At 43.8% G+C, this 24,526-nt stretch overlaps 21 non-coding genes across 21 annotated transcripts; all 21 read left to right on the top strand.

Moving 5' to 3' along the window:
• Window positions 1-1,317: 1,317 nt before the first annotated feature.
• On the top strand, window positions 1,318-1,390 carry TRNAK-UUU (transfer RNA lysine (anticodon UUU)). Its single transcript has one exon. It is a non-coding gene; the product is annotated as a tRNA-Lys (tRNA).
• Window positions 1,391-8,915: 7,525 nt separating this feature from the next.
• TRNAN-GUU (transfer RNA asparagine (anticodon GUU)) lies at window positions 8,916-8,988 on the top strand. The gene has a single exon. It is a non-coding gene; the product is annotated as a tRNA-Asn (tRNA).
• A 1,382-nt stretch (window positions 8,989-10,370) lies between these two features.
• Window positions 10,371-10,443, top strand: TRNAN-GUU (transfer RNA asparagine (anticodon GUU)). Its single transcript has one exon. It is a non-coding gene; the product is annotated as a tRNA-Asn (tRNA).
• Window positions 10,444-11,388: 945 nt separating this feature from the next.
• On the top strand, window positions 11,389-11,461 carry TRNAK-UUU (transfer RNA lysine (anticodon UUU)). Its single transcript has one exon. It is a non-coding gene; the product is annotated as a tRNA-Lys (tRNA).
• A 511-nt stretch (window positions 11,462-11,972) lies between these two features.
• On the top strand, window positions 11,973-12,045 carry TRNAK-UUU (transfer RNA lysine (anticodon UUU)). Its single transcript has one exon. It is a non-coding gene; the product is annotated as a tRNA-Lys (tRNA).
• An 803-nt stretch (window positions 12,046-12,848) lies between these two features.
• Window positions 12,849-12,921, top strand: TRNAH-GUG (transfer RNA histidin (anticodon GUG)). The gene has a single exon. It is a non-coding gene; the product is annotated as a tRNA-His (tRNA).
• Window positions 12,922-13,720: 799 nt separating this feature from the next.
• On the top strand, window positions 13,721-13,793 carry TRNAK-UUU (transfer RNA lysine (anticodon UUU)). Its single transcript has one exon. It is a non-coding gene; the product is annotated as a tRNA-Lys (tRNA).
• Window positions 13,794-14,743: 950 nt separating this feature from the next.
• Window positions 14,744-14,816, top strand: TRNAK-UUU (transfer RNA lysine (anticodon UUU)). Its single transcript has one exon. It is a non-coding gene; the product is annotated as a tRNA-Lys (tRNA).
• A 511-nt stretch (window positions 14,817-15,327) lies between these two features.
• Window positions 15,328-15,400, top strand: TRNAN-GUU (transfer RNA asparagine (anticodon GUU)). Its single transcript has one exon. It is a non-coding gene; the product is annotated as a tRNA-Asn (tRNA).
• A 219-nt stretch (window positions 15,401-15,619) lies between these two features.
• On the top strand, window positions 15,620-15,692 carry TRNAK-UUU (transfer RNA lysine (anticodon UUU)). Its single transcript has one exon. It is a non-coding gene; the product is annotated as a tRNA-Lys (tRNA).
• A 511-nt stretch (window positions 15,693-16,203) lies between these two features.
• TRNAK-UUU (transfer RNA lysine (anticodon UUU)) lies at window positions 16,204-16,276 on the top strand. Its single transcript has one exon. It is a non-coding gene; the product is annotated as a tRNA-Lys (tRNA).
• Window positions 16,277-16,933: 657 nt separating this feature from the next.
• On the top strand, window positions 16,934-17,006 carry TRNAH-GUG (transfer RNA histidin (anticodon GUG)). Its single transcript has one exon. It is a non-coding gene; the product is annotated as a tRNA-His (tRNA).
• A 1,678-nt stretch (window positions 17,007-18,684) lies between these two features.
• Window positions 18,685-18,757, top strand: TRNAH-GUG (transfer RNA histidin (anticodon GUG)). The gene has a single exon. It is a non-coding gene; the product is annotated as a tRNA-His (tRNA).
• Window positions 18,758-19,852: 1,095 nt separating this feature from the next.
• On the top strand, window positions 19,853-19,925 carry TRNAH-GUG (transfer RNA histidin (anticodon GUG)). The gene has a single exon. It is a non-coding gene; the product is annotated as a tRNA-His (tRNA).
• A 73-nt stretch (window positions 19,926-19,998) lies between these two features.
• TRNAK-UUU (transfer RNA lysine (anticodon UUU)) lies at window positions 19,999-20,071 on the top strand. Its single transcript has one exon. It is a non-coding gene; the product is annotated as a tRNA-Lys (tRNA).
• Window positions 20,072-21,021: 950 nt separating this feature from the next.
• TRNAH-GUG (transfer RNA histidin (anticodon GUG)) lies at window positions 21,022-21,094 on the top strand. Its single transcript has one exon. It is a non-coding gene; the product is annotated as a tRNA-His (tRNA).
• A 73-nt stretch (window positions 21,095-21,167) lies between these two features.
• On the top strand, window positions 21,168-21,240 carry TRNAK-UUU (transfer RNA lysine (anticodon UUU)). The gene has a single exon. It is a non-coding gene; the product is annotated as a tRNA-Lys (tRNA).
• An 804-nt stretch (window positions 21,241-22,044) lies between these two features.
• On the top strand, window positions 22,045-22,117 carry TRNAH-GUG (transfer RNA histidin (anticodon GUG)). The gene has a single exon. It is a non-coding gene; the product is annotated as a tRNA-His (tRNA).
• Window positions 22,118-23,212: 1,095 nt separating this feature from the next.
• On the top strand, window positions 23,213-23,285 carry TRNAH-GUG (transfer RNA histidin (anticodon GUG)). The gene has a single exon. It is a non-coding gene; the product is annotated as a tRNA-His (tRNA).
• A 73-nt stretch (window positions 23,286-23,358) lies between these two features.
• Window positions 23,359-23,431, top strand: TRNAK-UUU (transfer RNA lysine (anticodon UUU)). Its single transcript has one exon. It is a non-coding gene; the product is annotated as a tRNA-Lys (tRNA).
• Window positions 23,432-24,381: 950 nt separating this feature from the next.
• On the top strand, window positions 24,382-24,454 carry TRNAH-GUG (transfer RNA histidin (anticodon GUG)). The gene has a single exon. It is a non-coding gene; the product is annotated as a tRNA-His (tRNA).
• Window positions 24,455-24,526: the final 72 nt, after the last annotated feature.

The following is a 24,526-nucleotide window of genomic DNA, read 5'->3' as shown; positions in this document are numbered from 1 at the left end:
TTCCGTGGTGCAATGGTTAGCGCGTACGGCTGTTAACCGAAAGGTTGGTGGTTCGAGCCCACCCGGGAGCGTTGTTTTGAAGTTTTATAAGTAACGTAAAAGTCAAAGTTTTTCCACAATACCAGACGACCATTTAATTTCTAAGCTTCCGTGGTGCAATGGTTAGCGCGTACGGCTGTTAACCGAAAGGTTGGTGGTTCGAGCCCACCCGGGAGCGTTGTTTTGAAGTTTTATAAGTAACGTAAAAGTCAAAGTTTTTCCACAATACCAGACGACCATTTAATTTCTAAGCTTCCGTGGTGCAATGGTTAGCGCGTTCGGCTGTTAACCGAAAGGTTGGTGGTTCGAGCCCACCCGGGAGCGTTGTTTTGAAGTTTTATAAGTAACGTAAAAGTCAAAGTTTTTCCACAATACCTGACGACCATTTAATTTCTAAGCTTCCGTGGTGCAATGGTTAGCTCGTACGGCTGTTAACCGTAAGGTTGGTGGTTCGAGCCCACCCGGGAGCGTTGTTTTGAAGTTTTATAAGTAACAAAAAAATATTCAAAGTTTTTCCACAATACCAGACGACCATTTAATTTCTAAGCTTCCGTGGTGCAATGGTTAGCGCGTACGGCTGTTAACCGTAAGGTTGGTGGTTCGAGCCCACCCGGGAGCGTTGTTTTGAAGTTTTATAAGTAACAAAAAAATATTCAAAGTTTTTCCACAATACCTGACGACCATTTAATTTTTTAGCTTCCGTGGCGTAATGGTTAGCGCGTTCGGCTGTTAACCGAAAGGTTGTTGGTTCGAGCCCACCCGGGAGCGTTGTTTTGAAGTTTTATAAGTAACGTAAAAGTCAAAGTTTTTCAACAATACCAGACGACCATTTAATTTCTAAGCTTCCGTGGCGCAATGGTTAGCGCGTTCGGCTGTTAACCGAAAGGTTGTTGGTTCGAGCCCACCCGGGAGCGTTGTTTTGAAGTTTTAAACAAACCTAAAAGTCAAAGTTTTTCCACAATACCAGACGACCATTTAATTTCTAAGCTTCCGTGGTGCAATGGTTAGCGCGTACGGCTGTTAACCGAAAGGTTGGTGGTTCGAGCCCACCCGGGAGCGTTGTTTTGAAGTTTTATAAGTAACGTAAAAGTCAAAGTTTTTCCACAATACCAGACGACCATTTAATTTCTAAGCTTCCGTGGTGCAATGGTTAGCGCGTTCGGCTGTTAACCGAAAGGTTGGTGGTTCGAGCCCACCCGAGAGCGTTGTATTTAAGTTTTATAAGTAACGTAAAAGTCAAAGTTTTTCCACAATACCAGACGACCATTTACTTTCTAAGCTTCCGTGGTGCAATGGTTAGCGCGTTCGGCTTTTAACCGAAAGGTTGGTGGTTCGAGCCCACCCGGGAGCGTTGTTTTGAAGTTTTATAAGTAACGTAAAAGTCAAAGTTTTTCCACAATACCAGACGACCATTTAATTTCTAAGCTTCCGTGGCGCAATGGTTAGCGCGTTAGGCTGTTAACCGAAAGGTTGGTGGTTCGAGCACACACGGGAGCGTTGTTTTGAAGTTTTAAACAAACGTAAAAGTCAAAGTTTTTCCACTATACCAGACGACCATTTAATTTCTAAGCTTCCGTGGTGCAATGGTTAGCGCGTTCGGCTGTTAACCGAAAGGTTGGTGGTTCGAGCCCACCCGGGAGCATTGTTTTGAAGTTTTATAAGTAACGTAAAAGTCAAAGTTTTTCCACAATACCAGACGACCATTTAATTTCTAAGCTTCCGTGGTGCAATGGTTAGCGCGTACGGCTGTTAACCGTAAGGTTGGTGGTTCGAGCCCACCCGGGAGCGTTGTTTTGAAGTTTTATAAGTAACGTAAAAGTCAAAGTTTTTCCACAATACCAGACGACCATTTAATTTCTAAGCTTCCGTGGCGCAATGGTTAGCGCGTTCGGCTGTTAACCGAAAGGTTGTTGGTTCGAGCCCACCCGGGAGCGTTGTTTTAAAGTTTTAAACAAACCTAAAAGTCAAAGTTTTTCCACAATACCAGACGACCATCTAATTTCTAAGCTTCCGTGGTGCAATGGTTAGCGCGTACGGCTGTTAACCGAAAGGTTGGTGGTTCGAGCCCACCCGGGAGCGTTGTTTTGAAGTTTTATAAGTAACGTAAAAGTCAAAGTTTTTCCACAATACCAGACGACCATTTAATTTCTAAGCTTCCGTGGTGCAATGGTTAGCGCGTACGGCTGTTAACCGAAAGGTTGGTGGTTCGAGCCCACCCGGGAGCGTTGTTTTGAAGTTTTATAAGTAACGTAAAAGTCAAAGTTTTTCCACAATACCAGACGACCATTTAATTTCTAAGCTTCCGTGGTGCAATGGTTAGCGCGTTCGGCTGTTAACCGAAAGGTTGGTGGTTCGAGCCCACCCGGGAGCGTTGTTTTGAAGTTTTATAAGTAACGTAAAAGTCAAAGTTTTTCCACAATACCTGACGACCATTTAATTTCTAAGCTTCCGTGGTGCAATGGTTAGCTCGTACGGCTGTTAACCGTAAGGTTGGTGGTTCGAGCCCACCCGGGAGCGTTGTTTTGAAGTTTTATAAGTAACAAAAAAATATTCAAAGTTTTTCCACAATACCAGACGACCATTTAATTTCTAAGCTTCCGTGGTGCAATGGTTAGCGCGTACGGCTGTTAACCGTAAGGTTGGTGGTTCGAGCCCACCCGGGAGCGTTGTTTTGAAGTTTTATAAGTAACGTAAAAGTCAAAGTTTTTCCACAATACCAGACGACCATTTAATTTCTAAGCTTCCGTGGCGCAATGGTTAGCGCGTTCGGCTGTTAACCGAAAGGTTGTTGGTTCGAGCCCACCCGGGAGCGTTGTTTTAAAGTTTTAAACAAACCTAAAAGTCAAAGTTTTTCCACAATACCAGACGACCATCTAATTTCTAAGCTTCCGTGGTGCAATGGTTAGCGCGTACGGCTGTTAACCGAAAGGTTGGTGGTTCGAGCCCACCCGGGAGCGTTGTTTTGAAGTTTTATAAGTAACGTAAAAGTCAAAGTTTTTCCACAATACCAGACGACCATTTAATTTCTAAGCTTCCGTGGTGCAATGGTTAGCGCGTACGGCTGTTAACCGTAAGGTTGGTGGTTCGAGCCCCCCCGGGAGCGTTGTTTTGAAGTTTTATAAGTAACAAAAAAATATTCAAAGTTTTTCCACAATACCAGACGACCATTTAATTTCTAAGCTTCCGTGGCGCAATGGTTAGCGCGTTCGGCGGTTAACCGAAAGGTTGGTGGTTCGAGCCCACCCGGGAGCGTTGTTTTGAAGTTTTAAACAAACCTGAAAGTCAAAGTTTTTCCACAATACCAGACGACCATCTCATTTCTGAGCTTCCGTGGTGCAATGGTTAGCGCGTTCGGCTGTTAACCGAAAGGTTGGTGGTTCGAGCCCACCCGGGAGCGTTGTTTTGAAGTTTTAAACAAACGTAAAAGTCAAAGATTTTCCACAATACCAGACGACCATTTAATTTCAAAGCTTTCGTGGTGCAATGGTTAGCGCGTACGGCTGTTAACCGTAAGGTTGGTGGTTCGAGCCCACCCGGGAGCGTTGTTTTGAAGTTTTATAAGTAACAAAAAAATATTCAAAGTTTTTCCACAATACCAGACGACCATTTAATTTCTAAGCTTCCGTGGCGCAATGGTTTGCGCGTTCGGCGGTTAACCGAAAGGTTGGTGGTTCGAGCCCACCCGGGAGCGTTGTTTTTAAGTTTTATAAGTAACGTAAAAGTCAAAGTTTTTCCACAATACCAGACGACCATTTATTTTCTAAGCTTCCGTGGTGCAATGGTTAGCGCGTTCGGCTGTTAACCGAAAGGTTGGTGGTTCGAGCACACCCGGGAGCGTTGTTTTGAAGTTTTAAACAAACGTAAAAGTCAAAGATTTTCCACAATACCAGACGACCATTTAATTTCAAAGCTTCCGTGGTGCAATGGTTAGCGCGTTCGGCTGTTAACCGAAAGGTTGGTGGTTCGAGCCCACCCGGGAGCGTTGTTTTGAAGTTTTATAAGTAACGTAAAAGTCAAGGTTTTTCCACAATACCAGACGACCATTTAATTTCTAAGCTTCCGTGGCGCAATGGTTAGCGCGTTAGGCTGTTAACCGAAAGGTTGGTGGTTCGAGCCCACCCGAATGCGTTGTTTTGAAGTTTTATAAGTAACGTAAAAGTCAAAGTTTTTCTACAATACCAGACGACCATTTCATTTATAAGCTTCCGTGGCGCAATGGTTAGCGCGTTAGGCTGTTAACCGAAAGGTTGGTGGTTCGAGCCCACCCGGGAGCGTTGTTTTGAAGTTTTATAAGTAACGTAAAAGTCAAAGTTTTTCCACAATACCAGACGACCATTTAATTTCTAAGCTTCCGTGGTGCAATGGTTAGTGCGTACGGCTGTTAACCGTAAGGTTGGTGGTTCGAGCCCACCCGGGAGCGTTGTTTTGAAGTTTTATAAGTAACAAAAAAATATTCAAAGTTTTTCCACAATACCTGACGACCATTGAATTTTTTAGCTTCCGTGGCGTAATGGTTAGCGCGTTCGGCTGTTAACCGAAAGGTTGGTGGTTCGAGCCCACCCGGGAGCGTTGTTTTGAAGTTTTATAAGTAACGTAAAAGTCAAAGTTTTTCAACAATACCAGACGACCATTTAATTTCTAAGCTTCCGTGGCGCAATGGTTAGCGCGTTCGGCTGTTAACCGAAAGGTTGTTGGTTCGAGCCCACCCGGGAGCGTTGTTTTGAAGTTTTAAACAAACCTAAAAGTCAAAGTTTTTCCACAATACCAGACGACCATTTAATTTCTAAGCTTCCGTGGTGCAATGGTTTGCGCGTACGGCTGTTAACCGAAAGGTTGGTGGTTCGAGCCCACCCGGGAGCGTTGTTTTGAAGTTTTATAAGTAACGTAAAAGTCAAAGTTTTTCCACAATACCAGACGACCATTTAATTTCTAAGCTTCCGTGGTGCAATGGTTAGCGCGTTCGGCTGTTAACCGAAAGGTTGGTGGTTCGAGCCCACCCGGGAGCGTTGTTTTGAAGTTTTAAACAAAGGTAAAAGTCAAAGTTTTTCCACAATACCAGACGACCATTTAATTTCTAAGCTTCCGTGGTGCAATGGTTAGCGCGTTCGGCTGTTAACCGAAAGGTTGGTGGTTCGAGCCCAACCGGGAGCGTTTTTTTGAAGTTTTATAAGTAACGTAAAAGTCAAAGTTTTTCCACAATACCAGACGACCATTTAATTTCTAAGCTTCCGTGGTGCAATGGTTAGCGCGTACGGCAGTTAACCGTAAGGTTGGTGGTTCGAGCCCACCCGGGAGCGTTGTTTTGAAGTTTTATAAGTAACAAAAAAATATTCAAAGTTTTTCCACAATACCTGACGACCATTGAATTTTTTAGCTTCCGTGGCGTAATGGTTAGCGCGTTCGGCTGTTAACCGAAAGGTTGGTGGTTCGAGCCCACCCGGGAGCGTTGTTTTGAAGTTTTATAAGTAACGTAAAAGTCAAAGTTTTTCAACAATACCAGACGACCATTTAATTTCTAAGCTTCCGTGGCGCAATGGTTAGCGCGTTCGGCTGTTAACCGAAAGGTTGTTGGTTCGAGCCCACCCGGGAGCGTTGTTTTGAAGTTTTAAACAAACCTAAAAGTCAAAGTTTTTCCACAATACCAGACGACCATTTAATTTCTAAGCTTCCGTGGTGCAATGGTTAGCTCGTACGGCTGTTAACCGAAAGGTTGGTGGTTCGAGCCCACCCGGGAGCGTTGTTTTGAAGTTTTATAAGTAACGTAAAAGTCAAAGTTTTTCCACAATACCAGACGACCATTTAATTTCTAAGCTTCCGTGGTGCAATGGTTAGCGCGTTCGGCTGTTAACCGAAAGGTTGGTGGTTCGAGCCCACCCGGGAGCGTTGTTTTGAAGTTTTAAACAAAGGTAAAAGTCAAAGTTTTTCCACAATACCAGACGACCATTTAATTTCTAAGCTTCCGTGGTGCAATGGTTAGCGCGTTCGGCTGTTAACCGAAAGGTTGGTGGTTCGAGCCCAACCGGGAGCGTTTTTTTGAAGTTTTATAAGTAACGTAAAAGTCAAAGTTTTTCTACAATACCAGACGACCATTTCATTTATAAGCTTCCGTGGCGTAATGGTTAGCGCGTTAGGCTGTTAACCGAAAGGTTGGTGGTTCGAGCCCACCCGGGAGCGTTGTTTTGAAGTTTTATAAGTAACGTAAAAGTCAAAGTTTTTCAACAATACCAGACGACCATTTAATTTCTAAGCTTCCGTGGCGCAATGGTTAGCGCGTTCGGCTGTTAACCGAAAGGTTGTTGGTTCGAGCCCACCCGGGAGCGTTGTTTTGAAGTTTTAAACAAACCTAAAAGTCAAAGTTTTTCCACAATACCAGACGACCATTTAATTTCTAAGCTTCCGTGGTGCAATGGTTTGCGCGTACGGCTGTTAACCGAAAGGTTGGTGGTTCGAGCCCACCCGGGAGCGTTGTTTTGAAGTTTTATAAGTAACGTAAAAGTCAAAGTTTTTCCACAATACCAGACGACCATTTAATTTCTAAGCTTCCGTGGTGCAATGGTTAGCGCGTTCGGCTGTTAACCGAAAGGTTGGTGGTTCGAGCCCACCCGGGAGCGTTGTTTTGAAGTTTTAAACAAAGGTAAAAGTCAAAGTTTTTCCACAATACCAGACGACCATTTAATTTCTAAGCTTCCGTGGTGCAATGGTTAGCGCGTTCGGCTGTTAACCGAAAGGTTGGTGGTTCGAGCCCAACCGGGAGCGTTTTTTTGAAGTTTTATAAGTAACGTAAAAGTCAAAGTTTTTCCACAATACCAGACGACCATTTAATTTCTAAGCTTCCGTGGTGCAATGGTTAGCGCGTACGGCTGTTAACCGTAAGGTTGGTGGTTCGAGCCCACCCGGGAGCGTTGTTTTGAAGTTTTATAAGTAACAAAAAAATATTCAAAGTTTTTCCACAATACCTGACGACCATTGAATTTTTTAGCTTCCGTGGCGTAATGGTTAGCGCGTTCGGCTGTTAACCGAAAGGTTGGTGGTTCGAGCCCACCCGGGAGCGTTGTTTTGAAGTTTTATAAGTAACGTAAAAGTCAAAGTTTTTCAACAATACCAGACGACCATTTAATTTCTAAGCTTCCGTGGCGCAATGGTTAGCGCGTTCGGCTGTTAACCGAAAGGTTGTTGGTTCGAGCCCACCCGGGAGCGTTGTTTTGAAGTTTTAAACAAACCTAAAAGTCAAAGTTTTTCCACAATACCAGACGACCATTTAATTTCTAAGCTTCCGTGGTGCAATGGTTAGCTCGTACGGCTGTTAACCGAAAGGTTGGTGGTTCGAGCCCACCCGGGAGCGTTGTTTTGAAGTTTTATAAGTAACGTAAAAGTCAAAGTTTTTCCACAATACCAGACGACCATTTAATTTCTAAGCTTCCGTGGTGCAATGGTTAGCGCGTTCGGCTGTTAACCGAAAGGTTGGTGGTTCGAGCCCACCCGGGAGCGTTGTTTTGAAGTTTTAAACAAAGGTAAAAGTCAAAGTTTTTCCACAATACCAGACGACCATTTAATTTCTAAGCTTCCGTGGTGCAATGGTTAGCGCGTTCGGCTGTTAACCGAAAGGTTGGTGGTTCGAGCCCAACCGGGAGCGTTTTTTTGAAGTTTTATAAGTAACGTAAAAGTCAAAGTTTTTCCACAATACCAGACGACCATTTCATTTCTAAGCTTCCGTGGCGCAATGGTTAGCGCGTTAGGCTGTTAACCGAAAGGTTGGTGGTTCGAGCCCACCCGGATGCGTTGTTTTGAAGTTTTATAAGTAACGTAAAAGTCAAAGTTTTTCTACAATACCAGACGACCATTTCATTTATAAGCTTCCGTGGCGTAATGGTTAGCGCGTTAGGCTGTTAACCGAAAGGTTGGTGGTTCGAGCCCACCCGGGAGCGTTGTTTTGAAGTTTTATAAGTAACGTAAAAGTCAAAGTTTTTCCACAATACCAGACGACCATTTATCTTCTAAGCTTCCGTGGTGCAATGGTTAGCGCGTTCGGCTGTTAACCGAAAGGTTGGTGGTTCGAGCCCACCCGGGAGCATTGTTTTCAAGTTTTATAAGTAACGTAAAAGTCAAGGTTTTTCCAAAATAGAAGACGACCATATAATTTCTAAGCTTCCGTGGTGCAATGGTTAGCGCGTTCGGCTGTTAACCGAAAGGTTGCTGGTTCGAGCCCACCCGGGAGCGTTGTTTTGAAGTTTTATAAGTAACGTAAAAGTCAAAGTTTTTCCACAATACCAGACGACCATTTACTTTCTAAGCTTCCGTGGTGCAATGGTTAGCGCGTACGGCTGTTAACCGTAGGGTTGGTGGTTCGAGCCCACCCGGGAGCGTTGTTTTGAAGTTTTATAAGTAACAAAAAAATATTCAAAGTTTTTCCACAATACCAGACGACCATTTAATTTCTAAGCTTCCGTGGCGCAATGGTTAGCGCGTTCGGCGGTTAACCGAAAGGTTGGTGGTTCGAGCCCACCCGGGAGCGTTGTTTTTAAGTTTTATAAGTAACGTAAAAGTCAAAGTTTTTCCACAATACCAGACGACCATTTATTTTCTAAGCTTCCGTGGTGCAATGGTTAGCGCGTTCGGCTGTTAACCGAAAGGTTGGTGGTTCGAGCACACCCGGGAGCGTTGTTTTGAAGTTTTAAACAAACGTAAAAGTCAAAGATTTTCCACAATACCAGACGACCATTTAATTTCAAAGCTTCCGTGGTGCAATGGTTAGCGCGTTCGGCTGTTAACCGAAAGGTTGGTGGTTCGAGCCCACCCGGATGCGTTGTTTTGAAGTTTTATAAGTAACGTAAAAGTCAAAGTTTTTCTACAATACCAGACGACCATTTCATTTATAAGCTTCCGTGGCGCAATGGTTAGCGCGTTCGGCTGTTAACCGAAAGGTTGGTGGTTCGAGCCCACCCGGGAGCGTTGTTTTGAAGTTTTATAAGTAACGTAAAAGTCAGGTTTTCCACAATACCAGACGACCATTTAATTTCTAAGCTTCCGTGGTGCAATGGTTAGCTCGTACGGCTGTTAACCGTAAGGTTGTTGGTTCGAGCTCACCCGGGAGCGTTGTTTTAAAGTTTTAAACAAACCTAAAAGTCAAATTTTTTCCACAATACCAGACGACCATCTAATTTCTAAGCTTCCGTGGTGCAATGGTTAGCGCGTACGGCTGTTAACCGAAAGGTTGGTGGTTCGAGCCCACCCGGGAGCGTTGTTTTGAAGTTTTATAAGTAACGTAAAAGTCAAAGTTTTTCCACAATACCAGACGACCATTTAATTTCTAAGCTTCCGTGGCGCAATGGTTAGCGCGTTCGGCTGTTAACCGAAAGGTTGGTGGTTCGAGCCCACCCGGGAGTGTTGTTTTGAAGTTTTAAACAAACGTAAAAGTCAAAGTTTTTCCACAATACCAGACGACCATTTAATTTCTAAGCTTCCGTGGTGCAATGGTTAGCGCGTTCGGCTGTTAACCGAAAGGTTGGTGGTTCGAGCCCAACCGGGAGCGTTGTTTTGAAGTTTTATAAGTAACGTAAAAGTCAAAGTTTTTCCACAATACCAGACGACCATTTAATTTCTAAGCTTCCGTGGCGCAATGGATAGCGCGTTAGGCTGTTAACCGAAAGGTTGGTGGTTCGAGCCCACCCGGTTGCGTTGTTTTGAAGTTTTATAAGTAACGTAAAAGTCAAAGTTTTTCTACAATACCAGACGACCATTTCGTTTATAAGCTTCCGTGGCGCAATGGTTAGCGCGTTCGGCGGTTAACCGAAAGGTTGGTGGTTCGAGCCCACCCGGGAGCGTTGTTTTTAAGTTTTATAAGTAACGTAAAAGTCAAAGTTTTTCCACAATACCAGACGACCATTTATTTTCTAAGCTTCCGTGGTGCAATGGTTAGCGCGTTCGGCTGTTAACCGAAAGGTTGGTGGTTCGAGCACACCCGGGAGCGTTGTTTTGAAGTTTTAAACAAACGTAAAAGTCAAAGATTTTCCACAATACCAGACGACCATTTAATTTCAAAGCTTCCGTGGTGCAATGGTTAGCGCGTTCGGCTGTTAACCGAAAGGTTGGTGGTTCGAGCCCACCCGGGAGCGTTGTTTTGAAGTTTTATAAGTAACGTAAAAGTCAAGGTTTTTCCACAATACCAGACGACCATTTAATTTCTAAGCTTCCGTGGTGCAATGGTTAGCGCGTTCGGCTGTTAACCGAAAGGTTGGTGGTTCGAGCCCACCCGGATGCGTTGTTTTGAAGTTTTATAAGTAACGTAAAAGTCAAAGTTTTTCTACAATACCAGACGACCATTTCATTTATAAGCTTCCGTGGCGCAATGGTTAGCGCGTTCGGCTGTTAACCGAAAGGTTGGTGGTTCGAGCCCACCCGGGAGCGTTGTTTTGAAGTTTTATAAGTAACGTAAAAGTCAGTTTTTCCACAATACCAGACGACCATTTAATTTCTAAGCTTCCGTGGTGCAATGGTTAGCTCGTACGGCTGTTAACCGTAAGGTTGTTGGTTCGAGCTCACCCGGGAGCGTTGTTTTAAAGTTTTAAACAAACCTAAAAGTCAAATTTTTTCCACAATACCAGACGACCATCTAATTTCTAAGCTTCCGTGGTGCAATGGTTAGCGCGTACGGCTGTTAACCGAAAGGTTGGTGGTTCGAGCCCACCCGGGAGCGCTGTTTTGAAGTTTTATAAGTAACGTAAAAGTCAAAGTTTTTCCACAATACCAGACGACCATTTAATTTCTAAGCTTCCGTGGCGCAATGGTTAGCGCGTTCGGCTGTTAACCGAAAGGTTGGTGGTTCGAGCCCACCCGGGAGTGTTGTTTTGAAGTTTTAAACAAACGTAAAAGTCAAAGTTTTTCCACAATACCAGACGACCATTTAATTTCTAAGCTTCCGTGGTGCAATGGTTAGCGCGTTCGGCTGTTAACCGAAAGGTTGGTGGTTCGAGCCCAACCGGGAGCGTTGTTTTGAAGTTTTATAAGTAACGTAAAAGTCAAAGTTTTTCCACAATACCAGACGACCATTTAATTTCTAAGCTTCCGTGGCGCAATGGATAGCGCGTTAGGCTGTTAACCGAAAGGTTGGTGGTTCGAGCCCACCCGGTTGCGTTGTTTTGAAGTTTTATAAGTAACGTAAAAGTCAAAGTTTTTCTACAATACCAGACGACCATTTCGTTTATAAGCTTCCGTGGCGCAATGGTTAGCGCGTTCGGCTGTTAACCGAATGGTTGGTGGTTCGAGCCCACCCGGGAGCGTTGTTTTGAAGTTTTATAAGCAACGTAAGAGTCAAAGTTTTTCCACAATACCAAACGACCATATAATTTCTAAGCTTCCGTGGTGCAATGGTTAGCGCGTTCGGCTTTTAACCGAAAGGTTGGTGGTTCGAGCCCACCCGGGAGCGTTGTATTTAAGTTTTATAAGTAACGTAAAAGTCAAAGTTTTTCCACAATACCAGACGACCATTCAATTTCTAAGCTTCCGTGGTGCAATGGTTAGCGCGTTCGGCTGTTAACCGAAAGGTTGGTGGTTCGAGCCCACCCGGGAGCGTTGTTTTGAAGTTTTATAAGTAACGTAAAAGTCAAAGTTTTTCCAAAATACCAGACGACCATTTAATTTCTAAGCTTCCGTGGTGCAATGGTTAGTGCGTTCGGCTGTTAACCGAAAGGTTGGTGGTTCTAGCCCATCCGGGAGCGTTGTTTTGAAGTTTTATAAGTAACGTAAAAGTCAAAGTTTTTCCACAATACCAGACGACCATTTAATTTCCAAGCTTCCGTGGTGCAATGGTTAGCGCGTTCGGCTGTTAACCGAAAGGTTGGTGGTTCGAGCCCACCCGGGAGCGTTGTTTTGAAGTTTTATAAGTAACGTAAAAGTCAAAGTTTTTCCACAATACCAGACGACCATTTAATTTCTAAGCTTCCGTGGCGCAATGGTTAGCGCGTTCGGCTTTTAACCGAAAGGTTGGTGGTTCGACCCCACCCGGGAGCGTTGTTTTGAAGTTTATAAGTACCATAAAAGTCAAAGTTTTTCAACAATAACTGACGACCAATTAATATCTTAGCTTCCGTGTCGCAATGGCTAGCGCGTTTGGCTTTTAACCGAAAGGTTGGTGGTTCGTGCTTCCCTCGGAGCGTTGTTGTGAAGACTTATAAGTATCGTAAAAAGTTAAAGTTTTTCCTTAATACCAGACGACCATTTAATTTCTAAGCTACCGTGGCGCAATGGTTAGCGCGTTCGGCTGTTAACCGAAAGGTTGGTGATTCGAGCCCACCCGGGAGCTTTGTTTTGAAGTTTTATAATTAACGTAAAAGTCAAACTTTTTCCACAATACCAGACGACCATTTAATTTCTAAGCTTCCGTGGTGCAATGGTTAGCGCGTTCGGCTGTTAACCGAAAGGTTGGTGGTTCGAGCCCACCCGGGAGCGTTGTTTTGAAGTTTTATAAGTAACGTAAAAGTCAAAGTTTTTCCACAATACCAGACGACCATTTAATTTCTAAGCTTCCGTGGTGCAATGGTTAGTGCGTTCGGCTGTTAACCGAAAGGTTGGTGGTTCTAGCCCATCCGGGAGCGTTGTTTTGAAGTTTTATAAGTAACGTAAAAGTCAAAGTTTTTCCACAATACCAGACGACCATTTAATTTCCAAGCTTCCGTGGTGCAATGGTTAGCGCGTTCGGCTGTTAACCGAAAGGTTGGTGGTTCGAGCCCACCCGGGAGCGTTGTTTTGAAGTTTTATAAGTAACGTAAAAGTCAAAGTTTTTCCACAATACCAGACGACCATTTAATTTCTAAGCTTCCGTGGTGCAATGGTTAGCGCGTTCGGCTGTGAACCGAAAGGTTGGTGGTTCGAGCCCACCCGGGAGCGTTGTTTTGAAGTTTTATAAGTAACGTAAAAGTCAAAGTTTTTCCACAATACCTGACGACCATTTAATTTCTAAGCTTCCGTGGCGCAATGGTTATTGGTTCGGCTTTTAACCGAAAAGTTGGTGGTTCGAGCCCACCCGGGAGCGTTGTTTTGAAGTTTTATAATTAACGTAAAAGTCAAACTTTTTCCACAATACCAGACGACCACTTAATATCTAAGCTTCCGTGGCACAATGAATAGCGCGTTCGGCTGTTAAACGAAACGTTTTTGGCTCGAGCCCAAACGGGAGCGTTGTTTTGAAGTCGTGTAAGTAACGTAAAAGTCAAACTTTTTCCACAATACCAGACGACCACATAATATCTAAGCTTCCGTGGCACAATGAATAGCGCGTTCGGCTGTTAAACGAAACTTTTTTGGCTCGAGCCCAAACGGGAGCGTTGTTTTGAAGTCTTGTAAGTAACGTAAAATGTCAGAGTTTTTCCAAAATACCAGACGAACATTTAATCTCTAAGCTTTCCTGGCGCCATTAGCTCGCTCGGATATTAACCAAAGGTTGGAGGTTCGAGCCCCATTGGGAGCGTTGTTGTGAAGTTTTATAAGTAACGTAAAAGTCAAAGTTTTTCCACAATAACTGACCAACAATTAATATCTTAGCTTCCGTGGCGCAATGGCTAGCGCGTTTGGCTTTTATCCGAAAGGTTGGTGGTTCGAGCTAACCTGGGAGCGTTGTTTTGAAGTTTTATAAGTAACGTAAAAGTCAAAGTTTTTCCACAATACCAGACGACCATTTAATTTCTAAGCTTCCGTGGCGCAATGGTTAGCGCGTTCGGCTTTTAACCGAAAGGTTGGTGGTTCGACCCCACCCGGGAGCGTTGTTTTGAAGTTTTATAAGTACCATAAAAGTCAAAGTTTTTCAACAATAACTGACGACCAATTAATATCTTAGCTTCCGTGTCGCAATGGCTAGCGCGTTTGGCTTTTAACCGAAAGGTTGGTGGTTCGTGCTTCCCTCGGAGCGTTGTTGTGAAGACTTATAAGTATCGTAAAAAGTTAAAGTTTTTCCTTAATACCAGACGACCATTTAATTTCTAAGCTACCGTGGCGCAATGGTTAGCGCGTTCGGCTGTTAACCGAAAGGTTGGTGATTCGAGCCCACCCGGGAGCGTTGTTTTGAAGTTTTATAATTAACGTAAAAGTCAAACTTTTTCCACAATACCAGACGACCATTTAATTTCTAAGCTTCCGTGGTGCAATGGTTAGCGCGTTCGGCTGTTAACCGAAAGGTTGGTGGTTCGAGCCCACCCGGGAGCGTTGTTTTGAAGTTTTATAAGTAACGTAAAAGTCAAAGTTTTTCCACAATACCAGACGACCATTTAATTTCTAAGCTTCCGTGGTGCAATGGTTAGTGCGTTCGGCTGTTAACCGAAAGGTTGGTGGTTCTAGCCCATCCGGGAGCGTTGTTTTGAAGTTTTATAAGTAACGTAAAAGTCAAAGTTTTTCCACAATACCAGACGACCATTTAATTTCCAAGCTTCCGTGGTGCAATGGTTAGCGCGTTCGGCTGTTAACCGAAAGGTTGGTGGTTCGAGCCCACCCGGGAGCGTTGTTTTGAAGTTTTATAAGTAACGTAAAAGTCAAAGTTTTTCTACAATACCAGACGACCATTTCGTTTATAAGCTTCCGTGGCGCAATGGTTAGCGCGTTCGGCTGTTAACCGAATGGTTGGTGGTTCGAGCCCACCCGGGAGCGTTGTTTTGAAGTTTTATAAGCAACGTAAGAGTCAAAGTTTTTCCACAATACCAAACGACCATATAATTTCTAAGCTTCCGTGGTGCAATGGTTAGCGCGTTCGGCTTTTAACCGAAAGGTTGGTGGTTCGAGCCCACCCGGGAGCGTTGTATTTAAGTTTTATAAGTAACGTAAAAGTCAAAGTTTTTCCACAATACCAGACGACCATTCAATTTCTAAGCTTCCGTGGTGCAATGGTTAGCGCGTTCGGCTGTTAACCGAAAGGTTGGTGGTTCGAGCCCACCCGGGAGCGTTGTTTTGAAGTTTTATAAGTAACGTAAAAGTCAAAGTTTTTCCAAAATACCAGACGACCATTTAATTTCTAAGCTTCCGTGGTGCAATGGTTAGTGCGTTCGGCTGTTAACCGAAAGGTTGGTGGTTCTAGCCCATCCGGGAGCGTTGTTTTGAAGTTTTATAAGTAACGTAAAAGTCAAAGTTTTTCCACAATACCAGACGACCATTTAATTTCCAAGCTTCCGTGGTGCAATGGTTAGCGCGTTCGGCTGTTAACCGAAAGGTTGGTGGTTCGAGCCCACCCGGGAGCGTTGTTTTGAAGTTTTATAAGTAACGTAAAAGTCAAAGTTTTTCCACAATACCAGACGACCATTTAATTTCTAAGCTTCCGTGGCGCAATGGTTAGCGCGTTCGGCTGTTAACCGAAAGGTTGGTGGTTCGAGCCCACCCGGGAGCGTTGTTTTGAAGTTTTATAAGTAACGTAAAAGTCAAAGTTTTTCTACAATACCAGACGACCATTTCGTTTATAAGCTTCCGTGGCGCAATGGTTAGCGCGTTCGGCTGTTAACCGAATGGTTGGTGGTTCGAGCCCACCCGGGAGCGTTGTTTTGAAGTTTTATAAGCAACGTAAGAGTCAAAGTTTTTCCACAATACCAAACGACCATATAATTTCTAAGCTTCCGTGGTGCAATGGTTAGCGCGTTCGGCTTTTAACCGAAAGGTTGGTGGTTCGAGCCCACCCGGGAGCGTTGTATTTAAGTTTTATAAGTAACGTAAAAGTCAAAGTTTTTCCACAATACCAGACGACCATTCAATTTCTAAGCTTCCGTGGTGCAATGGTTAGCGCGTTCGGCTGTTAACCGAAAGGTTGGTGGTTCGAGCCCACCCGGGAGCGTTGTTTTGAAGTTTTATAAGTAACGTAAAAGTCAAAGTTTTTCCAAAATACCAGACGACCATTTAATTTCTAAGCTTCCGTGGTGCAATGGTTAGTGCGTTCGGCTGTTAACCGAAAGGTTGGTGGTTCTAGCCCATCCGGGAGCGTTGTTTTGAAGTTTTATAAGTAACGTAAAAGTCAAAGTTTTTCCACAATACCAGACGACCATTTAATTTCCAAGCTTCCGTGGTGCAATGGTTAGCGCGTTCGGCTGTTAACCGAAAGGTTGGTGGTTCGAGCCCACCCGGGAGCGTTGTTTTGAAGTTTTATAAGTAACGTAAAAGTCAAAGTTTTTCCACAATACCAGACGACCATTTAATTTCTAAGCTTCCGTGGCGCAATGGTTAGCGCGTTCGGCTTTTAACCGAAAGGTTGGTGGTTCGACCCCACCCGGGAGCGTTGTTTTGAAGTTTATAAGTACCATAAAAGTCAAAGTTTTTCAACAATAACTGACGACCAATTAATATCTTAGCTTCCGTGTCGCAATGGCTAGCGCGTTTGGCTTTTAACCGAAAGGTTGGTGGTTCGTGCTTCCCTCGGAGCGTTGTTGTGAAGACTTATAAGTATCGTAAAAAGTTAAAGTTTTTCCTTAATACCAGACGACCATTTAATTTCTAAGCTACCGTGGCGCAATGGTTAGCGCGTTCGGCTGTTAACCGAAAGGTTGGTGATTCGAGCCCACCCGGGAGCTTTGTTTTGAAGTTTTATAATTAACGTAAAAGTCAAACTTTTTCCACAATACCAGACGACCATTTAATTTCTAAGCTTCCGTGGTGCAATGGTTAGCGCGTTCGGCTGTTAACCGAAAGGTTGGTGGTTCGAGCCCACCCGGGAGCGTTGTTTTGAAGTTTTATAAGTAACGTAAAAGTCAAAGTTTTTCCACAATACCAGACGACCATTTAATTTCTAAGCTTCCGTGGTGCAATGGTTAGTGCGTTCGGCTGTTAACCGAAAGGTTGGTGGTTCTAGCCCATCCGGGAGCGTTGTTTTGAAGTTTTATAAGTAACGTAAAAGTCAAAGTTTTTCCACAATACCAGACGACCATTTAATTTCTAAGCTTCCGTGGTGCAATGGTTAGCGCGTTCGGCTGTGAACCGAAAGGTTGGTGGTTCGAGCCCACCCGGGAGCGTTGTTTTGAAGTTTTATAAGTAACGTAAAAGTCAAAGTTTTTCCACAATACCTGACGACCATTTAATTTCTAAGCTTCCGTGGCGCAATGGTTATTGGTTCGGCTTTTAACCGAAAAGTTGGTGGTTCGAGCCCACCCGGGAGCGTTGTTTTGAAGTTTTATAATTAACGTAAAAGTCAAACTTTTTCCACAATACCAGACGACCACTTAATATCTAAGCTTCCGTGGCACAATGAATAGCGCGTTCGGCTGTTAAACGAAACGTTTTTGGCTCGAGCCCAAACGGGAGCGTTGTTTTGAAGTCGTGTAAGTAACGTAAAAGTCAAACTTTTTCCACAATACCAGACGACCACATAATATCTAAGCTTCCGTGGCACAATGAATAGCGCGTTCGGCTGTTAAACGAAACTTTTTTGGCTCGAGCCCAAACGGGAGCGTTGTTTTGAAGTCTTGTAAGTAACGTAAAATGTCAGAGTTTTTCCAAAATACCAGACGAACATTTAATCTCTAAGCTTTCCTGGCGCAATGCTTAGCGCGCTCGGATATTAACCAAAGGTTGGAGGTTCGAGCCCCATTGGGAGCGTTGTTGTGAAGTTTTATAAGTAACGTAAAAGTCAAAGTTTTTCCACAATAACTGACCAACAATTAATATCTTAGCTTCCGTGGCGCAATGGCTAGCGCGTTTGGCTTTTATCCGAAAGGTTGGTGGTTCGAGCCCCCTGGGAGCGTTGTTTTGAAGTTTTATAAGTAACGTAAAAGTCAAAGTTTTTCCACAATACCAGACGACCATTTAATTTCTAAGCTTCCGTGGCGCAATGGTTAGCGCGTTCGGCTTTTAACCCAAAGGTTGGTGGTTCGACCCCACCCGGGAGCGTTGTTTTGAAGTTTTATAAGTACCATAAAAGTCAAAGTTTTTCAACAATAACTGACGACCAATTAATATCTTAGCTTCCGTGTCGCAATGGCTAGCGCGTTTGGCTTTTAACCGAAAGGTTGGTGGTTCGTGCTTCCCTCGGAGCGTTGTTGTGAAGACTTATAAGAATCGTAAAAAGTTAAAGTTTTTCCTTAATACCAGACGACCATTTAATTTCTAAGCTACCGTGGCGCAATGGTTAGCGCGTTCGGCTGTTAACCGAAAGGTTGGTGATTCGAGCCCACCCGGGACCGTTGTTTTGAAGTTTTATAATTAACGTAAAAGTCAAACTTTTTCCACAATACCAGACGACCATTTAATTTCTAAGCTTCCGTGGTGCAATGGTTAGCGCGTTCGGCTGTTAACCGAAAGGTTGGTGGTTCGAGCCCACCCGGGAGCGTTGTTTTGAAGTTTTATAAGTAACGTAAAAGTCAAAGTTTTTCCACAATACCAGACGACCATTTAATTTCTAAGCTTCCGTGGTGCAATGGTTAGTGCGTTCGGCTGTTAACCGAAAGGTTGGTGGTTCTAGCCCATCCGGGAGCGTTGTTTTGAAGTTTTATAAGTAACGTAAAAGTCAAAGTTTTTCCACAATACCAGACGACCATTTAATTTCCAAGCTTCCGTGGTGCAATGGTTAGCGCGTTCGGCTGTTAACCGAAAGGTTGGTGGTTCGAGCCCACCCGGGAGCGTTGTTTTGAAGTTTTATAAGTAACGTAAAAGTCAAAGTTTTTCCACAATACCAGACGACCATTTAATTTCTAAGCTTCCGTGGTGCAATGGTTAGCGCGTTCGGCTGTGAACCGAAAGGTTGGTGGTTCGAGCCCACCCGGGAGCGTTGTTTTGAAGTTTTATAAGTAACGTAAAAGTCAAAGTTTTTCCACAATACCTGACGACCATTTAATTTCTAAGCTTCCGTGGCGCAATGGTTATTGGTTCGGCTTTTAACCGAAAACTTGGTGGTTCGAGCCCACCCGGGAGCGTTGTTTTGAAGTTTTATAATTAACGTAAAAGTCAAACTTTTTCCACAATACCAGACGACCACTTAATATCTAAGCTTCCGTGGCACAATGAATAGCGCGTTCGGCTGTTAAACGAAACGTTTTTGGCTCGAGCCCAAACGGGAGCGTTGTTTTGAAGTCGTGTAAGTAACGTAAAAGTCAAACTTTTTCCACAATACCAGACGACCACATAATATCTAAGCTTCCGTGGCACAATGAATAGCGCGTTCGGCTGTTAAACGAAACTTTTTTGGCTCGAGCCCAAACGGGAGCGTTGTTTTGAAGTCTTGTAAGTAACGTAAAATGTCAGAGTTTTTCCAAAATACCAGACGAACATTTAATCTCTAAGCTTTCCTGGCGCAATGCTTAGCGCGCTCGGATATTAACCAAAGGTTGGAGGTTCGAGCCCCATTGGGAGCGTTGTTGTGAAGTTTTATAAGTAACGTAAAAGTCAAAGTTTTTCCACAATAACTGACCAACAATTAATATCTTAGCTTCCGTGGCGCAATGGCTAGCGCGTTTGGCTTTTATCCGAAAGGTTGGTGGTTCGAGCCCCCTGGGAGCGTTGTTTTGAAGTCTTGTAAGTAACGTAAAAAGTCAAAGTTTTTCCAAAATACCAGACGACCATTTAATTTCTAAGCTTCCGTGGCGCAATGTATTAGCGCGTTCGGCCGTTAACCGAAAGGTTGGTGGTTCGAGCCCACCCGGGAGCGTTGTTTTGAAGTTTTATAAGTAACGTAAAAGTCAAAGTTTTTCCACAATACCAGACGACCATTTAATTTCCAAGCTTCCGTGGTGCAATGGTTAGCGCGTTCGGCTGTTAACCGAAAGGTTGGTGGTTCGAGCCCACCCGGGAGCGTTGTTTTGAAGTTTTATAAGTAACGTAAAAGTCAAAGTTTTTCCACAATACCAGACGACCATTTAATTTCTAAGCTTCCGTGGTGCAATGGTTAGCGCGTTCGGCTGTGAACCGAAAGGTTGGTGGTTCGAGCCCACCCGGGAGCGTTGTTTTGAAGTTTTATAAGTAACGTAAAAGTCAAAGTTTTTCCACAATACCAGACGACCATTTAATTTCTAAGCTTCCGTGGCGCAATGGTTAGCGCGTTCGGCTTTTAACCGAAAGGTTGGTGGTTCGACCCCACCCGGGAGCGTTGTTTTGAAGTTTTATAAGTACCATAAAAGTCAAAGTTTTTCAACAATAACTGACGACCAATTAATATCTTAGCTTCCGTGTCGCAATGGCTAGCGCGTTTGGCTTTTAACCGAAAGGTTGGTGGTTCGTGCTTCCCTCGGAGCGTTGTTGTGAAGACTTATAAGTATCGTAAAAAGTTAAAGTTTTTCCTTAATACCAGACGACCATTTAATTTCTAAGCTACCGTGGCGCATTGGTTAGCGCGTTCGGCTGTTAACCGAAAGGTTGGTGATTCGAGCCCACCCGGGAGCGTTGTTTTGAAGTTTTATAATTAACGTAAAAGTCAAACTTTTTCCACAATACCAGACGACCATTTAATTTCTAAGCTTCCGTGGTGCAATGGTTAGCGCGTTCGGCTGTTAACCGAAAGGTTGGTGGTTCGAGCCCACCCGGGAGCGTTGTTTTGAAGTTTTATAAGTAACGTAAAAGTCAAAGTTTTTCCACAATACCAGACGACCATTTAATTTCTAAGCTTCCGTGGTGCAATGGTTAGTGCGTTCGGCTGTTAACCGAAAGGTTGGTGGTTCTAGCCCATCCGGGAGCGTTGTTTTGAAGTTTTATAAGTAACGTAAAAGTCAAAGTTTTTCCACAATACCAGACGACCATTTAATTTCTAAGCTTCCGTGGTGCAATGGTTAGTGCGTTCGGCTGTTAACCGAAAGGGTGGTGGTTCTAGCCCATCCGGGAGCGTTGTTTTGAAGTTTTATAAGTAACGTAAAAGTCAAAGTTTTTCCACAATACCAGACGACCATTTAATTTCCAAGCTTCCGTGGTGCAATGGTTAGCGCGTTCGGCTGTTAACCGAAAGGTTGGTGGTTCGAGCCCACCCGGGAGCGTTGTTTTGAAGTTTTATAAGTAACGTAAAAGTCAAAGTTTTTCCACAATACCAGACGACTATTTAATTTCTAAGCTTCCGTGGTGCAATGGTTAGCGCGTTCGGCTGTGAACCGAAAGGTTGGTGGTTCGAGCCCACCCGGGAGCGTTGTTTTGAAGTTTTATAAGTAACGTAAAAGTCAAAGTTTTTCCACAATACCAGACGACCATTTAATTTCTAAGCTTCCGTGGCGCAATGGTTAGCGCGTTCGGCTTTTAACCGAAAGGTTGGTGGTTCGACCCCACCCGGGAGCGTTGTTTTGAAGTTTTATAAGTACCATAAAAGTCAAAGTTTTTCAACAATAACTGACGACCAATTATTATCTTAGCTTCCGTGTCGCAATGGCTAGCGCGTTTGGCTTTTAACCGAAAGGTTGGTGGTTCGTGCTTCCCTCGGAGCGTTGTTGTGAAGACTTATAAGTATCGTAAAAAGTTAAAGTTTTTCCTTAATACCAGACGACCATTTAATTTCTAAGCTACCGTGGCGCAATGGTTAGCGCGTTCGGCTGTTAACCGAAAGGTTGGTGATTCGAGCCCACCCGGGAGCGTTGTTTTGAAGTTTTATAAGTAACGTAAAAGTCAAAGTTTCTCCACAATACCAGACGACCATTTAATTTCTAAGCTTCCGTGGTGCAATGGTTAGCGCGTTCGGCTGTTAACCGAAAGGTTGGTGGTTCGAGCCCACCCGGGAGCGTTGTTTTGAAGTTTTATAAGTAACGTAAAAGTCAAAGTTTTTCCACAATACCAGACGACCATTTAATTTCTAAGCTTCCGTGGTGCAATGGTTAGTGCGTTCGGCTGTTAACCGAAAGGTTGGTGGTTCTAGCCCATCCGGGAGCGTTGTTTTGAAGTTTTATAAGTAACGTAAAAGTCAAAGTTTTTCCACAATACCAGACGACCATTTAATTTCCAAGCTTCCGTGGTGCAATGGTTAGCGCGTTCGGCTGTTAACCGAAAGGTTGGTGGTTCGAGCCCACCCGGGAGCGTTGTTTTGAAGTTTTATAAGTAACGTAAAAGTCAAAGTTTTTCCACAATACCAGACGACCATTTAATTTCTAAGCTTCCGTGGTGCAATGGTTAGCGCGTTCGGCTGTGAACCGAAAGGTTGGTGGTTCGAGCCCACCCGGGAGCGTTGTTTTGAAGTTTTATAAGTAACGTAAAAGTCAAAGTTTTTCCACAATACCTGACGACCATTTAATTTCTAAGCTTCCGTGGCGCAATGGTTATTGGTTCGGCTTTTAACCGAAAACTTGGTGGTTCGAGCCCACCCGGGAGCGTTGTTTTGAAGTTTTATAATTAACGTAAAAGTCAAACTTTTTCCACAATACCAGACGACCACTTAATATCTAAGCTTCCGTGGCACAATGAATAGCGCGTTCGGCTGTTAAACGAAACGTTTTTGGCTCGAGCCCAAACGGGAGCGTTGTTTTGAAGTCGTGTAAGTAACGTAAAAGTCAAACTTTTTCCACAATACCAGACGACCACATAATATCTAAGCTTCCGTGGCACAATGAATAGCGCGTTCGGCTGTTAAACGAAACTTTTTTGGCTCGAGCCCAAACGGGAGCGTTGTTTTGAAGTCTTGTAAGTAACGTAAAATGTCAGAGTTTTTCCAAAATACCAGACGAACATTTAATCTCTAAGCTTTCCTGGCGCAATGCTTAGCGCGCTCGGATATTAACCAAAGGTTGGAGGTTCGAGCCCCATTGGGAGCGTTGTTGTGAAGTTTTATAAGTAACGTAAAAGTCAAAGTTTTTCCACAATAACTGACCAACAATTAATATCTTAGCTTCCGTGGCGCAATGGCTAGCGCGTTTGGCTTTTATCCGAAAGGTTGGTGGTTCGAGCCCCCTGGGAGCGTTGTTTTGAAGTCTTGTAAGTAACGTAAAAAGTCAAAGTTTTTCCAAAATACCAGACGACCATTTAATTTCTAAGCTTCCGTGGCGCAATGTATTAGCGCGTTCGGCCGTTAACCGAAAGGTTGGTGGTTCGAGCCCACCCGGGAGCGTTGTTTTGAAGTTTTATAAGTAACGTAAAAGTCAAAGTTTTTCCACAATACCAGACGACCATTTAATTTCCAAGCTTCCGTGGTGCAATGGTTAGCGCGTTCGGCTGTTAACCGAAAGGTTGGTGGTTCGAGCCCACCCGGGAGCGTTGTTTTGAAGTTTTATAAGTAACGTAAAAGTCAAAGTTTTTCCACAATACCAGACGACCATTTAATTTCTAAGCTTCCGTGGTGCAATGGTTAGCGCGTTCGGCTGTGAACCGAAAGGTTGGTGGTTCGAGCCCACCCGGGAGCGTTGTTTTGAAGTTTTATAAGTAACGTAAAAGTCAAAGTTTTTCCACAATACCAGACGACCATTTAATTTCTAAGCTTCCGTGGCGCAATGGTTAGCGCGTTCGGCTTTTAACCGAAAGGTTGGTGGTTCGACCCCACCCGGGAGCGTTGTTTTGAAGTTTTATAAGTACCATAAAAGTCAAAGTTTTTCAACAATAACTGACGACCAATTAATATCTTAGCTTCCGTGTCGCAATGGCTAGCGCGTTTGGCTTTTAACCGAAAGGTTGGTGGTTCGTGCTTCCCTCGGAGCGTTGTTGTGAAGACTTATAAGTATCGTAAAAAGTTAAAGTTTTTCCTTAATACCAGACGACCATTTAATTTCTAAGCTACCGTGGCGCATTGGTTAGCGCGTTCGGCTGTTAACCGAAAGGTTGGTGATTCGAGCCCACCCGGGAGCGTTGTTTTGAAGTTTTATAATTAACGTAAAAGTCAAACTTTTTCCACAATACCAGACGACCATTTAATTTCTAAGCTTCCGTGGTGCAATGGTTAGCGCGTTCGGCTGTTAACCGAAAGGTTGGTGGTTCGAGCCCACCCGGGAGCGTTGTTTTGAAGTTTTATAAGTAACGTAAAAGTCAAAGTTTTTCCACAATACCAGACGACCATTTAATTTCTAAGCTTCCGTGGTGCAATGGTTAGTGCGTTCGGCTGTTAACCGAAAGGTTGGTGGTTCTAGCCCATCCGGGAGCGTTGTTTTGAAGTTTTATAAGTAACGTAAAAGTCAAAGTTTTTCCACAATACCAGACGACCATTTAATTTCTAAGCTTCCGTGGTGCAATGGTTAGTGCGTTCGGCTGTTAACCGAAAGGGTGGTGGTTCTAGCCCATCCGGGAGCGTTGTTTTGAAGTTTTATAAGTAACGTAAAAGTCAAAGTTTTTCCACAATACCAGACGACCATTTAATTTCCAAGCTTCCGTGGTGCAATGGTTAGCGCGTTCGGCTGTTAACCGAAAGGTTGGTGGTTCGAGCCCACCCGGGAGCGTTGTTTTGAAGTTTTATAAGTAACGTAAAAGTCAAAGTTTTTCCACAATACCAGACGACTATTTAATTTCTAAGCTTCCGTGGTGCAATGGTTAGCGCGTTCGGCTGTGAACCGAAAGGTTGGTGGTTCGAGCCCACCCGGGAGCGTTGTTTTGAAGTTTTATAAGTAACGTAAAAGTCAAAGTTTTTCCACAATACCAGACGACCATTTAATTTCTA

The sequence above is a fragment of the Phalangium opilio genome, unplaced genomic scaffold (genome assembly GCF_054372755.1).
Source record: "Phalangium opilio isolate 3A_F unplaced genomic scaffold, DU_Popi_V2 ptg000026l_1, whole genome shotgun sequence".
NCBI lineage: Eukaryota > Metazoa > Arthropoda > Arachnida > Opiliones > Phalangiidae > Phalangium > Phalangium opilio.
This window is presented reverse-complemented; position numbering and strand designations above follow the sequence as displayed.